The sequence below is a fragment of the Spea bombifrons genome, chromosome 2 (genome assembly GCF_027358695.1).
Source record: "Spea bombifrons isolate aSpeBom1 chromosome 2, aSpeBom1.2.pri, whole genome shotgun sequence".
NCBI lineage: Eukaryota > Metazoa > Chordata > Amphibia > Anura > Pelobatidae > Spea > Spea bombifrons.
Window position 1 is genome coordinate 88,220,612 of NC_071088.1, and position 14,774 is coordinate 88,235,385.

Consider the following 14,774-nt stretch of genomic DNA (forward strand, 5'->3'; position numbering starts at 1 on the left):
GCATTATTTTCCCATTTGCCAGTAATAAGAAAGAGAGAAAGAAAGAAAGAAAGAAAGAAAGAAAGAAAGAAAGAAAAACTAAGGTTTCTTATGCGACGCTATTACAACACAAGACCGTGAAAGTTGACAATATACAAAACTGACAATAACATTAATTAAGACATACTACTACAGAAAGAGAAGAGACCCCTGCTCTCATGCTCTTACACTCTATTAGGACTTACGAAGGGAAGAGTCTATTTGGCTGATAATGATTTCATTGTAGATAAGATCATGTACAGAAGTCTGTGGGGACAAGATCTGAAAGCTTCTCTGGACAGGCAAAGTTTTAGCATGCAGGTAAAGTTAAAATAAGTAAGAGGAACGATGTATAAAATCCTGGATAGCTAAATATGAAGGAGTGATACCTGCTGAACAGTCACAAATCATAGGCAGAGGGCAGTTAGAAGAGTATTTGGAGATAAGAACAGATCGGACTTCAATGAGCATTAAAACAATCTAACGGCTGGGGGGTCTCAGCAACTGTACAGGAGTTTAACTTTACAGCAAATTTTTTTGTATCCAAAGGAAATGTAATACAGCACAGCCCAAGATTATTTTAATTCAGCAATGAAGAGTTAGGTAGTGGGCAAGACATCTGCAATCCTGCCCACCAGCTCTAATTAGTCATTTTCCAAGTCGTGTTGGAATAAGCAGCAGTGAGTAAGTGTTAGCATACTAATAAAATGCCATGTCACCAGCTCTACCCCGATACCAGACCTTTATCAGCCAGCACCACACAACCCACACGTCTGCCACACGTCTGCCAGATATACCTTCAACAGTTGATCTCATTTCAAAATCCTACCATGTTCATAATTTACCATTTAATTATTTTCCAGACTAATGCTTCTTGTTATCTGCCAGCAGACTGCCATTTTCGGAGAAACCAGATGGTTCCGTCTAATTCAAGTAGATACTTAATTTCAATGTAGCTATTGCGAACTGACATCTCCGAAGAAACCAGACTCAAGAAATAGAGCTACCACATTCAACTGCAGTATTATAATCACACAGCAATCGCTGGAAGACAGACAACTCTTCAGGTTTCGCCAATACTAAAATGTAATCAGTGACTATAATGAGATGCTTGAATACAGCCTGTTCCTTGCACTTGTTACGTTGTCACTTGTTGGTGGAATTAATATCCCAGGTGCCATAGTCTTTAGCAATGTAGTTTTATTTTACAGAGGAAGGGTTATACATATTGGCCCTTTAACTATGAGGAGAGACATAAGAACCTTTGCTTGGGGATACAAAAACCAGTGTAACAAAAACAGTTAACAATTAAACAGCCTGACTAAACCTCATAGAACAATCATATGTTCGATGGTATGAGTGCTCAGAAAATTCTACAAATACTAGATTGTAAGCTCACAAGACCAGGGCCCTCTTCTCCTTTTATAATAGTTTATTATTGTGTGTGATTTTAAATTATTTACAAAGTCTGTTGTAACAGCGCTACAGAATTGGCAGGCGCTATATAAATAAATGTAGATTGAAATCATAGAAAATCCTTCCCTTAAAATGATTCAATGAGGTGCACAGCATGCCTTCATTCCCAAATGTGTTTGAGGGTGAAAAGTGGTTCATTTTGCAGTGGATTTAGTATTTTTATAGTAAAACGGAAAAAGATTGATCACATCTTGCCGTTTCCATGGCGTTTAGAGAAACAAAAGTTTCTATTTGCAAACCAAACATTAGAATCATACATATTTAGTTTCAAAGTGACTTAAAGGTCCAGTGAAACTTAAAATGTAAAATACTAATCATGGTTTTGCTTTATGATGCAAATGTTTGCATGTTTGTATATCCACTTGGGTGTCAGGGTTGAGCCAGGCATGTTAGCTGCCTGGGTCCACTAAATTGAATAAAGTTTATTCACTTTCATACACACCCATTGCAGGTGTATAAAATAAAAAAAGCACATAGACATGCCATCTTAATGGACAAGCATTATCAGTAGGATGGGTCACACTGAAGAGCTCAGTGATTTCAAAATTAAAACGAGACTGCACACAATAACAGAGCAGGGCCACTGGGTGCTGAATTGCTTAGCGTGTAAAAACTGCTTGTTCTCTGAAGCATCACTCACTACATAGTTCCCAATTGCCTCTAGAACCAACATCAGCACAAGCACTGTGCGTCAGGAGCTTCATGGAATGGACTCACTTGGCTGTGCTGCTGTAAAGCACACTGACACTGGACTCAGGAGCAGTGGAAACGTGTTCTCTGGTGTGATGAATCATAGTTCACCATCTGGAAGTCGTATGGGTGAATCTGGGTTTGGCAGATGCCAGAAGAATGCTATCTACCAGAATGCATAGTTCTTACTGTAAAATTCGGTGCAGGAGGGATAATGGCTTGGTACTGGTTTTCAGGGTTTGAGCTTGGCCACTTGGTTTAAGTAAAGTGTATTGTTTATGCTAGAGGATACAAAGACAATTTAGACAATCGTATGTTTTCAACTTTATGGCAACAGTTTTGAGGCAGGCCCTTTCTTGTATAGCAATAATGTGGCCCAGTGCACAAAGCAAGGTCCATAAAGACATGGTTTTATGTGTGTGGGGAACCTGCACAGAACCCTGACCATAACCCCATTAAACAGCTTTGGGATGAATTGGAATGCTGATTGCGAACCAGGCATTCTTGTCCAACATCAGTGCCTAACTTTACAAACCTCCCAGAAAAGTGGAGGGTGTTAGAGCCACGGGGGGGGGGCAACTTCATATTGATGTCCATGGTTTTAGAATGTGATGCCTAACAAGTTCATATAGATTTGATGTCAGATGCCCACATACTTCTGGTCATATAGTGTATTACCATACAATACATACAATATGCCACAAAATCACATAAAAATTTCATTAAGGCCCCTCCTTTGTCCATCTTGTGGCACGTCTGTGAATTCTGTTGCTTATACTTTAGCCCATTCAACCAATCCCAAAGAAAGGCGATAATGCACCATTATCTGATGAATTTGTGCTCCTAGAGTTCTGAGTTGTTAAGTACGGTATATTTCCCAGTCTAAAGAACTCCCTACAGTGCAGACGTTCAATAAACATTTACAGCACTGAAGGAATATGTTCCAAAAGACACTGGCCTAAGAAAAAAAAAGAAAAGGTAATGTTTAATATCCTGGTTGGCTTGTTATAGAATACACTGATAGACAAACCACTACATGTAAGTCTAATACTAAGACTTGCTATGCAACCAATAAACAGAACACATAATAGAGTGAGATCACATTTGGCTTTGCTAAAATGTAGCAAAACCAGGTGGTTTGATCTAAGTAAAGCTTCCTGGACCTGCACAGTTTGATTAATATGTTTTATTTACACATTTTAATGTATAAACAGATTTTCTGCTGGTTCTATATACATTATCGTAACTTTTAGGGCCGTTGAACTTTTGTATACCCCTAAACCCACCACATTCTGAAGGACATTGGTGAAAGAAAGAAGGATGGGGAGATTTGAGGCCAAAAAGAGTAATTGTCAATCCTAAACAGAGACACTTAGGAGATGTGCTGTATGAAGTATGCATGGATTGAGGACTGTGTCATGACTGAGTCACTTACCTCCTTCATTATTGTTAAACATAATTGAGTTATGCAATCAGTTGAGCTCAGAGAATTCTTTTCAATGCCTGTCATTATAACTGCCCATGGTTCTCCCTCCAGACCAAGGCAGGATCAGAAAGTTCTTACAGTTACGCGTAAAGTTCTTACGGGTGCCCTTGTCCACAAGCAAAACTTTGAAAAAGCTTGTCTCTTAAGACATACTTCTAGGTTTTGAGACAAATGATCTTTTGGCTCATTATTGTTGGGCTTCACGCATTCCTCCAAAACTGTTGAACACAGATCCCATAAGGGATAAGTAAAAACTCATATCTTTGTTACAGAACACTTTATTTGAAATAAATATTTTACTGCGACACAATCAGAAAGGTCGACAGAAAAGCAAACAGAACATATGTAGGAAAACTGTTGTTGAACACTTGACCTTTTATTTGGTTGGAAATGTAAAGTGTTATGACACGTTATATCACAAAGAATAATATTTATGCAGAGAAATGAGAAGCAGTAATTCACAAAACAGTGACCTATTGCAGCAGCTATTCCAATCATTGCCAGAATTCTGCCTGCAAGATGGAAGTCTGCAGAGAGCATTATTCCTTCCAAGGTTTCATTACTTCTCTCCCGGTTATTTTTGCAAACATCCAGCTTAAAGGGACAGTAGAAATACTTACAACTGTAAATGCATGAGGGGAAATTGAAAAAAAAAAAGGGCTTATGATATTTTAATTTAACAGAATATTCCAAGATCTCTGACTGAAGGCTAAGAGGAAAGCATGTGTATGATATGTGTTGACTTTGCAGTATATACCAGTACTGATCACAGGTGCTATAGGTCAATTATGTGAGTGTTTCCAACTACATCTTGATCTTATACTTTTTCATGGCAGGAATAAATTATACTTAAGTTAGAAAATAATGTGCAAAGAATGGTTTAATACACTGCAGGCAGGGTCCCATATCGAGAAATAAAAACTTCAGCAGTAACAATCCTTCTTTTTCTTTTTTTTTTAATTTTATGAATAACTAACTATAAATTCTACTTAAAATTACAGTCTCAAAAAACAATCACATACCATTATATCTTGCCACTTGTGATGTTTTATCCAAAATAAACAAGGGCTACTTTATTTAAATCTGGGTGTTTTTATCATTAACTTGCCTGCAGTTCTTGTGCTTGGCTCACTGTAATCCTTTTCTTTCCACTTGTTAGAAAAACATTTTAAGGCGTCTTTTATTTGAAGTTATTTTTCTGTTGAACAAATTCCTCCGTATTTTAAAGCTGGGTATGATTTCATCTGTACTGTGGGATTGAAGGAATGTTTTATACTAGAACAGCATGTGCTGGGAGCCATGCACATCATTCACAAACTAAATCACATAAATGAAATAACACACAAATTCCAAAGGAGCAATCTAGGAACTTGCTTATATATTTCTTATACTTTCCATTCATCACACACAATGCTTGGCATGCTGCTCAAAGCTATGCGCAGCACATAGATAACTTTATTGTCGGAAAGGAATGTTTGCCTTATAATTATGTTAAATATACTTAATATATTCATCTTTAAGGAAACATTTTAGCAGAAGGGGTATTAGACACCTGTAGTCTAGATAGCTTGGGATGTGCAAAACGCTATCCTTACAAATCAATATATAAAAAGTGATCGAAAAAATGAAGGTCCTAAAAGCCAGAGGGGTAGAAGCATCCCACTATCTACCCTATACTACTAAACCAAAGGAGCTTCCAAATGCACAAAGGAAAAGGTGCTAAGGATAGGAAGCTTATTTATTGGTAGTGGCTTAGGGCAACGGTGTCTGCCCTTGGCCAAATCTAGCCATACCCCAACTACATACCTCAATGGCCAAGAAGGTCTAAAGCTAAATCTGTTATGATGGTCAACCCACATCAAAGCACGTAGAACAACAATGGAAGGGCCGCATGAAAGGACCCCAAAGTATCAATTTGGGGTTATGAGCCAAACGAGTCATATCTTGTCTTTCTTTTGATAACCCTGATCCAAGCCTGATTGTAAGGCCATTTCATGTAGCCGGCTAATCTATAAAATTCAATACAAACCAAAAAGCACCTCTCCATTTCTTCAAATACTTTCTGTCACATTAATCAGTGTTATACATTATGTGTTGGTATGCCACATCAATTTTAGTAATTAATCAATTCTGAAATCATAAAAAACAAATATATGAATATGATATTAACAATAATTTGATACTACCCCTTCCCTCCAAAAATGTTAAAATAAACGTACAAATACCATAGAGCACTTCACCGATTTGTAAAGCAAATTTTGAAGATTGGAGTCATTCCATTTTATAAACAAGCATTCCAAAAACATAAATTGAGTAGCGACAAAAGAGTTATGTACATCCAGGGATTTTAATGAAACAGCTGGACAATATTTAGTTTGTGCGAGAGATAACCATCCACAACTGTGAAATAAGTCATCCAAAAGGGGGCTTTCCATTTAAAGATGGGTGAACTTTGTAAATTGAGATGCGTAAACACTTTTTGATAATTTGTACAAAATTCTCAATTTCCTAAAAGTTAAAACTGTTCCGGGCTATAAAATAACAGCATGGAGAGAAGACATTTGCCAAAATGAAATGGGCTTTCAGCCGTGTGAAAACATTACTGCCTGCCAGGAAAGAGAGGCTGTTAATTTATATTATTATAATATTACAAATGTGGTTCTTTATATGCAAAGCTGCAAGATTATATTGCTGTGTGGCAGTGAACAATTCATACAGTATGACAATGGAGTAAAAATTCAGATATGCATCTGCTTCTGAGAGTTTATTTTTACTTTAAAATATAAAGAAAAAACTAATTAAATTATTTTTATAGAATATTCAAATGAATCATCTGAGCTAATCCTTTAGATTGCGAGTTTGTGAGTAGAGCCCTCTTTACCTAATGTATCAATTCTTTGCCTAATCTGTCAGTTCTGGTATTGTCACACCCTTTGAATATATTGTGACAAATTCCTGTAGCTGAGGGCCATAAACGGCACTTCCAAGGATCATAAGCTTGGCCTTCTAGGGTAATACGGCTCAGGAACTTCAAACAAACTCAGAGTTGTATTTACAAGTGCACAAAAACACCTTAAAAACAAAATCATAGAATAAATACCTAGCTCCCTATTGGAGCCCTGTCTGGCTTATATTTGCACAGGCCCAGGCAGATAATGCCACACTTGACTCAGGGATAGTCTTCAGTGCCTCCTTTTGCCCTGGGGGCACTGCTGAACTCCCTCTCTGGTGGATGTACATGTGTAAGTGTGTGTGAGCATAGGTGTGTATGCGTAAGTGTGTGTGAGCATAGGTGTGTATGCGTAAGTGTGTGTGAGCATGATCTGCATGTGTGAGAGAGGGAGTATGTGCTAACATGAGTTTGTATGGTGTAAGTGTGTGTTAGTGAGTATGTGTGTGTGTGTGTGTATGTGTGATGGGTGAGTGTGTAAATTTGTGCAAATGTGAGTGTGTGTGCAAAAATGTGTGTATGTGAGTTCTTTACATGTGTTTACTTCTGCTGTTGGACGACATTTACACTTATCTACCACTCTAAGCCTCTGACTCTGTTTAGGCTATGACTTATTGTCTTCACTTCTCTTGTTAACTATTCTTCTTTCTCATCTGGCCTTTTTCAGGAATTATAGGACACTAAAGATGAAGATGACAACTTTATATATTTTAATGTTTCATATAATGTGTCCTCTCTATGACAGAAACATTTATATGCATAAGTGGGCTACACATTTACTTAGGAAAGAAGGAAAGTAAAATACTTTACGTATTAGACGATTAGTCCAAATTGGTGAAGTAAAAATATTACTAGTCAAAAGCAGACTAATTTTAAATTATACATTTCAAATGTTTTCACAGTTTATGTAAGAAAAATGAATAATATTTGTAATGTCCGCCTGACGCATGCTGTATTTTATAATAAAGATTCCCTGCTTATATTCTGTAGATAAACTCACCACAGAGCAAGTCCACTTATCAGACAGGAGGGAAACTTAAATATGCATGTTCTATTCCATGATCTTGCTAATACTAAGTATAGTGTGTGGACATTGTGGATGACATGTCAACCATGAACATACCAACTATACAACAGATTGTGACAACTGTGGAAGAAATTGAGGCCTATAAATATTTGGCACATTTAGCTACTAGTTCAGTAACAAAGCATCTACCAGCGCCAACAATTTACACAGCGCTATTTACAGAACATACATTCAAAGGGCCTGACAAAACTAGAAGTGACAGACTAAGAAAAACCCATACATTAGATAGACAGGGTCCAGCTCGCCAGCTTACACTCTAGAGGGTTATAAGTGAAACACATTAAAAAGAGAGCAGTGAAATAAATGGGTTTTTATGCTAGAGTGTGTTGCCTCAGTTGTTGTTAAGATTAGTTGTTAAAGTCTGGTTAATCATATGGTTTAGACATCCACAAGTGAAAAAGTGAATTTACTAAAATTGTAAAAATATGTGAATTGTATTGTATTTTTTGTATAATAATTGCCTAATGTCTGCATCGAAAATGCTCATTTGGGTGGCCTTCTCCAACATTTTTTTCTTTTCTGTTCTTAAAAAAAGTTTAGTAAATTTTGATCATATGGCAGCTCTTTTGGCTGAAAGCAATAACCTGGCAATTCATAACATGGAAAAATGTTTACTAACCAGTCAAAAAAGGAATCCGGAAAGCATTGTTCAATTAAGTGAGTATGTATCAGCAATTATTTGCTACGGTACCCTAAAAGCATGTCTTTTGCATACTTACTGTTCTTAATAGTTAGACCATACTAAAGCCGAGCTTCCATTGGTGTGCCATACAAGTGCCGTACACACATCAAGAATCCCGAATCCCTGCTGCATTGGATGGGTTAATGCAGATTTATCACTACCTATCAGATTTTTAATTAGACTCCTTCAGCATAAATGATGCAATCCAAAGTTATACAATTAATGTGTTGCCTGCAAACGACTGCTATGTGTAATAACAAAAAAGACAGACAGCGTAGGGAGACCCTGGGGTGATAAAGAGACGCCACATCAGTCAATAAGCATCTTTTCCTATAAATAAATGGCTTTCATACCGTCTGCAGATAATGAGGTAATGAGTGACACAGTAAATCTAAAACTGTGAAAGATTAGCTATGTCAATTATTTGTGAATAGTTCATGTGGAACACAGTGAAATTCAACGAATGTCAAAAAGATTGTATCATTCGAACTATACAGACGGAAAGGCAGTGTTTATCACTCACACTAAATGAAAGAAAGGCACGCTTATTTCTTATTAAACCAATTTATTGGTTAGTAGTGATACGAGACTGAAATTGGATTTTCAGTCGACTCCATTATTGCACTACATGGTTAACTTTTTATGTATATATAGTACGGCGTTTAAAGCCTTGTTAGATTATGAGTTACATACATTTTGATGGTGTATACTAACAATAAAACACTTGCTTGAGATCATCCACCGCCTTGAACACAGTATCACTAAAAGCCTACTGAGCAAGTGTTTTCAGTGTTTTCTTAGCAAGACAGGACCTGTAAGTTACATTTGTGAATTATCATGCACTTATGCCTTTCCCAGATTGTCCATATTCTTCTTACATCTGTTTTTATACTTAGATCTCTCAATTTGCTGACCGTAGTTACTGCAATGCAAGAAGCCTCCCTATTGATATCATGTTCAAGCACTGCCAAGATTTTTTTCTTCACAAAGTATAATTGTCCATTTGGCAAAACATTTATTCGCAGCAAATTGTCTGAAATGCCATGCATTTCGTCTAGGTATATATATATATATATATATATATATATATATATATATATATATATATATACACACACACACACAAAGTAAAGGTAAAGAGCACAACTAGGATTTCTTCTAAAGAAAAAAAATCTATTTTATGTTAACTTAATGATGTGTGTGCAGGGTTACTCTGAGCTATCTGCTTTTGTTGTTTGTTATCCACAGAGGAACCTGACAGACCGGTATATATTTATTTACGTCTGACATAACTATTAGTTATAGGCTGTCACAATTGAGAAAGGAACTTATTCTGCTAGTCGCATTTCATAATTTGGAATATATAAATGTCCTGACTATACAAAGTGATATTTTAAACCAATAGTGGTCTTTTGACTTTACTGAGAAGTTGGAACAGCTTCCTTAAACGGTGTCGAAAATGTAACATTGATGGGACAGACATATGGCTATCCTAAATCTAAGATGAAACCAAGAGTTGATTAAAATGGGCAGACTAGATGGGCCGAGAGGTTCTTACCCAACATCAAATTGAATGTTTCTATTATTTAATTCCACCCGATATGGAGCCATATGCCAACTGTAGGATGTATGAAAGATTGGGACTCACCAAACCCGTTTATGTTTCACGCTAAAGGCAATGATGACTGCATGGAATTCATGCCCTTACATTTAAGTATCCAAAAAAGTACTTATATATTTCAGATTGAACAAACCATTAACACTGATGTAACCTTTTAAACATTTCACAAAGCATAATGTGACTTTATGCTCACTGGATGAAATCACATAATGTACTCGTAGGTTTGCACTTGTCAGTAATGTTTCCGATTATATTTATTTGTGAACCTCAGTCACTGCTTGTAATATCTGGTTTATTCTTCATTTGTGTTTTTCTTGTGTGGCAGGATCTGGACATGTGAAAACATTCAATGCATCTATTAAGTATCTCATACCTAAAGTAATGAAGTGAGTCAAATGATTTCAAAATGGCACCTGTCCAGTAATGTGGAATATCTAAGTCATAATAGACGTACTTACACAGTGTCAGGACCCAAGCCAGCAGGTTTGTGTAGGAGCCCAGTTGCAGGGGATACTAGGGGCTCATGTATCATGATGGAAGGTACAGACAGGCACACAGCAGACAGAAAAGCAGGAATGGAATCAAAGAATAAAGGGAAACTGTAGCAAGGACAGGGGAACTGTAGCAAGGACAGGGAAAACCAGAGTGGCAGGGCACACGGCTAGAAAGCCCTCAGGCAGGGCACACAGCTTTGAAGCCCTCAGGCAGGGCACACGGCTTGGAAGCCTTCAGGCTGGGCAAATGGTTTTGAAGCCCTCAGGCAGGGCAAATGGCTTGGAAGCCCTCAGGCAGGGCACACGGCTTGGAAACGGCTGGACAGGTAGATAAGCCTGGGACACGCCGGGGTCTGGTACACAAATCTGCATCATAAATGTAGCCAAGGTCATACACAGGAGATAAGAACAAAGTACAAGGAGCTATAGCTGCAAGCAGACTAACAGGGACCCAAGCCAAACAATGCAAAGGCCCAGACTTAAGGGCAGAGCAGGTATATAAGGGCAGGGCTAAACTCCGGTAAAGTGTCTCAGCTGTCCCAAGTAATTAGAAAGGGGTGCTGCTGAGAGGAAAGGGAGGCCACTAGTGGCTGCTGGTAGACATGACAGTGTTATGATTATCACATAGTCCAGGTAGGTAGGGTGGAACCCTGACACACAGTTGGTAAAGAGTTTATGGTCATTTAGAGTCATTGGAAGATCTCCTTGACAATCCATTAAAACTCACACGCCCTAAACTTACAGTTTTTACACTAACCAAAATTGGTAGTTTCCACTGACTTCATAAGCGCATCAGTCAGGTAAACCAAGATGTCGTGCTCAATAATGATACCCACCAAGGTGCTAGAAGGATATATTGATGATTGATCTTACCAATAAGAACAAGGGTTTATGAGCATCATATAAAGGATTACCCAATCTATTTCAACTAATATAGTATTTGCCAAATATACCTACACGTATGTACATCCAAGGTTACAAATAAAGCAGAATAAGTCATATTTTTGCACTAATTAATGTCTCATAAATAACATATATTTATTTATGAATGCCGGTGATGGCCAATTAAAGATAGTATGCACTCAAAATGTTTTAACATGCTTCTTTTTGATGAGAAATATAGTCCAATTATACATGACATGACCATGTACTTAAATATGGTATTTTTTATGCTTTTTATTTGATTAGTCTTATACATTTTGTTAATGATTGCTCATTTGTTCAATATGAACCTTTGCCTGCTTTCATATTGAATTTCCCTTGGAAAAAAAGAACAAGACAACATGCAGTTATTGTCTAAAGAGTCAATAAAAACTGCATTCCAGACAAGTACCTGCTGTCAATATTTAGAATGATGTCATTATATTTTGATGAACAGTATAAATATAGGCTTTTCTGTCACAAAATCCATTGAAAGTTCTTGAACTTACTGTGTACTCTGTATAAAAGTACAGTTTACTGAAAATGATTTTCAAGCCCTGCTGAAAAATATGTGCCTCAATATACAGTAAATGAATAGATAAGATCTTCAGCATTGAGGGAGAAAGACACAATGATGATTTGTAAGTATGTCTTCAAGTTGACTCATCTTTCAAAGTCTGAATAAACATGTCTAGACAGTATGAGGGAAAGAAGACCCTTTTGAGATCATATATTTAACCTCACCCTAGACTTATTAAAGAATATATTTTAAATTACTTTACATTATGATTGAAAGCAAATGCACAATAGGTGTTTCATATTTTGGTTTCAACTGATATTTTGATTAAATGTGCTAGAATGAGTTAAAAATAAAGAATCATTAAAACCTAGCCCCTTTTTCCAAATCCTGGGTTTTACCGATCAATAGACTAAGTCTGTAAAATCCTGCTTTTTTAAAAATAGGTATGATCTAAACTTCCTGTTCTCTGGATTTGTACTATAATACTCTCTGTTAAGCTGTTTCTATCATTTGGTGGAAGTTCATTTTTTCTGGTAGCACTTAAAAGGATAGGGTGAGGAGGAAGGAGAAAAGGGTAGGGCAGGGCAGAAGAAGTAATTCATTATGTAAATTACTTAGCGGGTTAAAATAGTACAGAAGGTTTAAGCTAGACACCTACAAAACATTTATACTTTTTTTAATTAAAAAAAGTCAAAACAATTATGGAGAGTACTTATTTTTAATAACCTCTATAGATTACATTGTGATTTCCTTCATTCACCTCTTGAGAGTTTTCCCAGTCCTTTTCTAATGTGAACAAAATACCTATGAGGTTCTGAAAACATATAACTCTACATGTTTTTCTATGTTGGCCCAATAGAAAGTATCAGCTTCGGGGAAGAAACTCCATAATACAGCAAGATCTATCATCCCCAATCATAGCAGTAAACATTTAAGCCTCTAGTGTCACTTTAAGGACAGAAAATGAATATCAAAAAGTAGTAGGTTTTGTTACGCTAATTGCTTCTCATTTGCTTGAAGCAATTAGCTATGAAATCCCCCATTAACAGAAACTTGCTTCTAAAAAGGTATTGTTTGGAATATTCTAAAAACCAAAGCCCTGAAGTAATTATATAGTAACGAAGCGTACTAACTGCTCCACTGAATAGGATATTGTGAAGTAGTGTTAGTATCCTCAACAGCCACACAGTGTGAAAATAACACTGTGGGATTGGTCATCTTAACCCGTTTTATTTCAAATACAAATGGTTATTGTGAAACAGTATGAAATATAGCAGTTTTCCTACTCCCTTTTCTTAAAAGGTCCCATACTAAATTAAGTGCTACATTAAAAACAGTTGCTGAACTCAAACAAGGCAACACATCCTAATTAGCAGAATAAAGAGATACAATAATGAATTGATGATGAAAATGTACCATAAACATAATCAGGGCCGCCTTTAATATTGATTGGGCAAGCATTTGCTTCCCCCCTCCTCTCCCTGGCATACAATGACATTAAAAAATCCTACAAGAAAGAAAAAAGTACTTGCCACCCTGACTCTACAGATTAGGAGGAGACTGCCAGAGTCAGTGCGGTCTTCCCTCCATCAACTGAATATAATATATATAGAATTGTGAAGTATTCCTCCTACAGTGTAATACAAAGGCAGCTTCTTCAACAGTATTCCAGCACAAATTTGTGACAGCAGCCAAAATAAAGTCCAACAGAGTTGAAAGAATGTTAACAGCTCACGCCCAGCGCATTTCATCCCAAAATAGGCTTCCAACACCAAAGCTGTTAATTCCCTAAAGGGAGAGTTGTAATTAGAGTTGCGTTTCAGCTCCTTGACCTTATTATACATTATGAATAGCCAACCCCAGTGAGCTTCGGTTTTAGGAAGCTCTTGGCTGGCCATGTATAATGTATAGTTAGAGCAGTTCTGGAAAGTCACGTTGAATTATGCATTCTGCAGGGCCAGCTCTGACCTTCTTGCTAGTGATAATAGTAAATGGCGAATAGTAAAATAATGAAAAGGAAAACCACTCTCTCTATAGTGAACAAACTAAAGTGCCATCAATCTAAAAGTGGCAGAACTGAGCAGCTGTGCAGAGTGTTTCATATAGATGTGTGGGGAGATAGAGGGTGGTTAGATGAAATACACAGCAATACTGTGAAATACCTTGTGAAAAAAAGGCTACGTAGATCTGTTTCTGTACATAACTAGCACAAGAAGGTCTATTCATTAAAATGCACGCGTAAAGTGCAAACTAGTAATCAAAAAAATCTTGCAACTCATCCAAATCACTATCACCAACTCACATTTCCACTTACATAAAAAAATCACCCCCAGCTCATATACCAGTGACTGCAGGAAGATAAAGATGATGGGGCTTGCAAAAAAGAAAGCAACTTGCAAATTAATGACTCACTAGTAAGTGGAATTTAAGGTGACATCTGTGTCCGCTCATATCATGCCCTCACCTGAAACTCAAAAACATTAAACTTGCATGCACTTGCAAACAATTTCTACATTAGTATTTATACAAATTGTTTTGGGAGTTTTAGCATGTGTGAGAATGCAGCAGAGTCCCATCAGTCAAGTTAACCCTTAGCCTAACTGGGCACTTATGTCTTAGCAAACAGACCAAATAGTACTATCCGTCTTGCACTCCGACAATGCCATGTGCTGAATATTCAAAAACCTTTCCCCAATACATGGAACACTCCATACAACATTTGGATTTTCATGAGAATCTACTTCACATACAGTATATGTAATTGTCTTAATAATTGTGTTGTAGGAAACCGGTGAATTCCATATACATGCGTTTTACTGAGCCTTAATT

General features: G+C 36.9%; 1 protein-coding gene across 1 annotated transcript in view; it reads right to left on the minus strand.

Annotated features, from left to right (window-relative positions):
* Nucleotides 1-14,774, minus strand: part of SH3RF3 (SH3 domain containing ring finger 3) — a 152,800-nt gene that overhangs the window by 33,549 nt on the left and 104,477 nt on the right. The gene's annotated exons all lie outside the window — the stretch shown is intronic.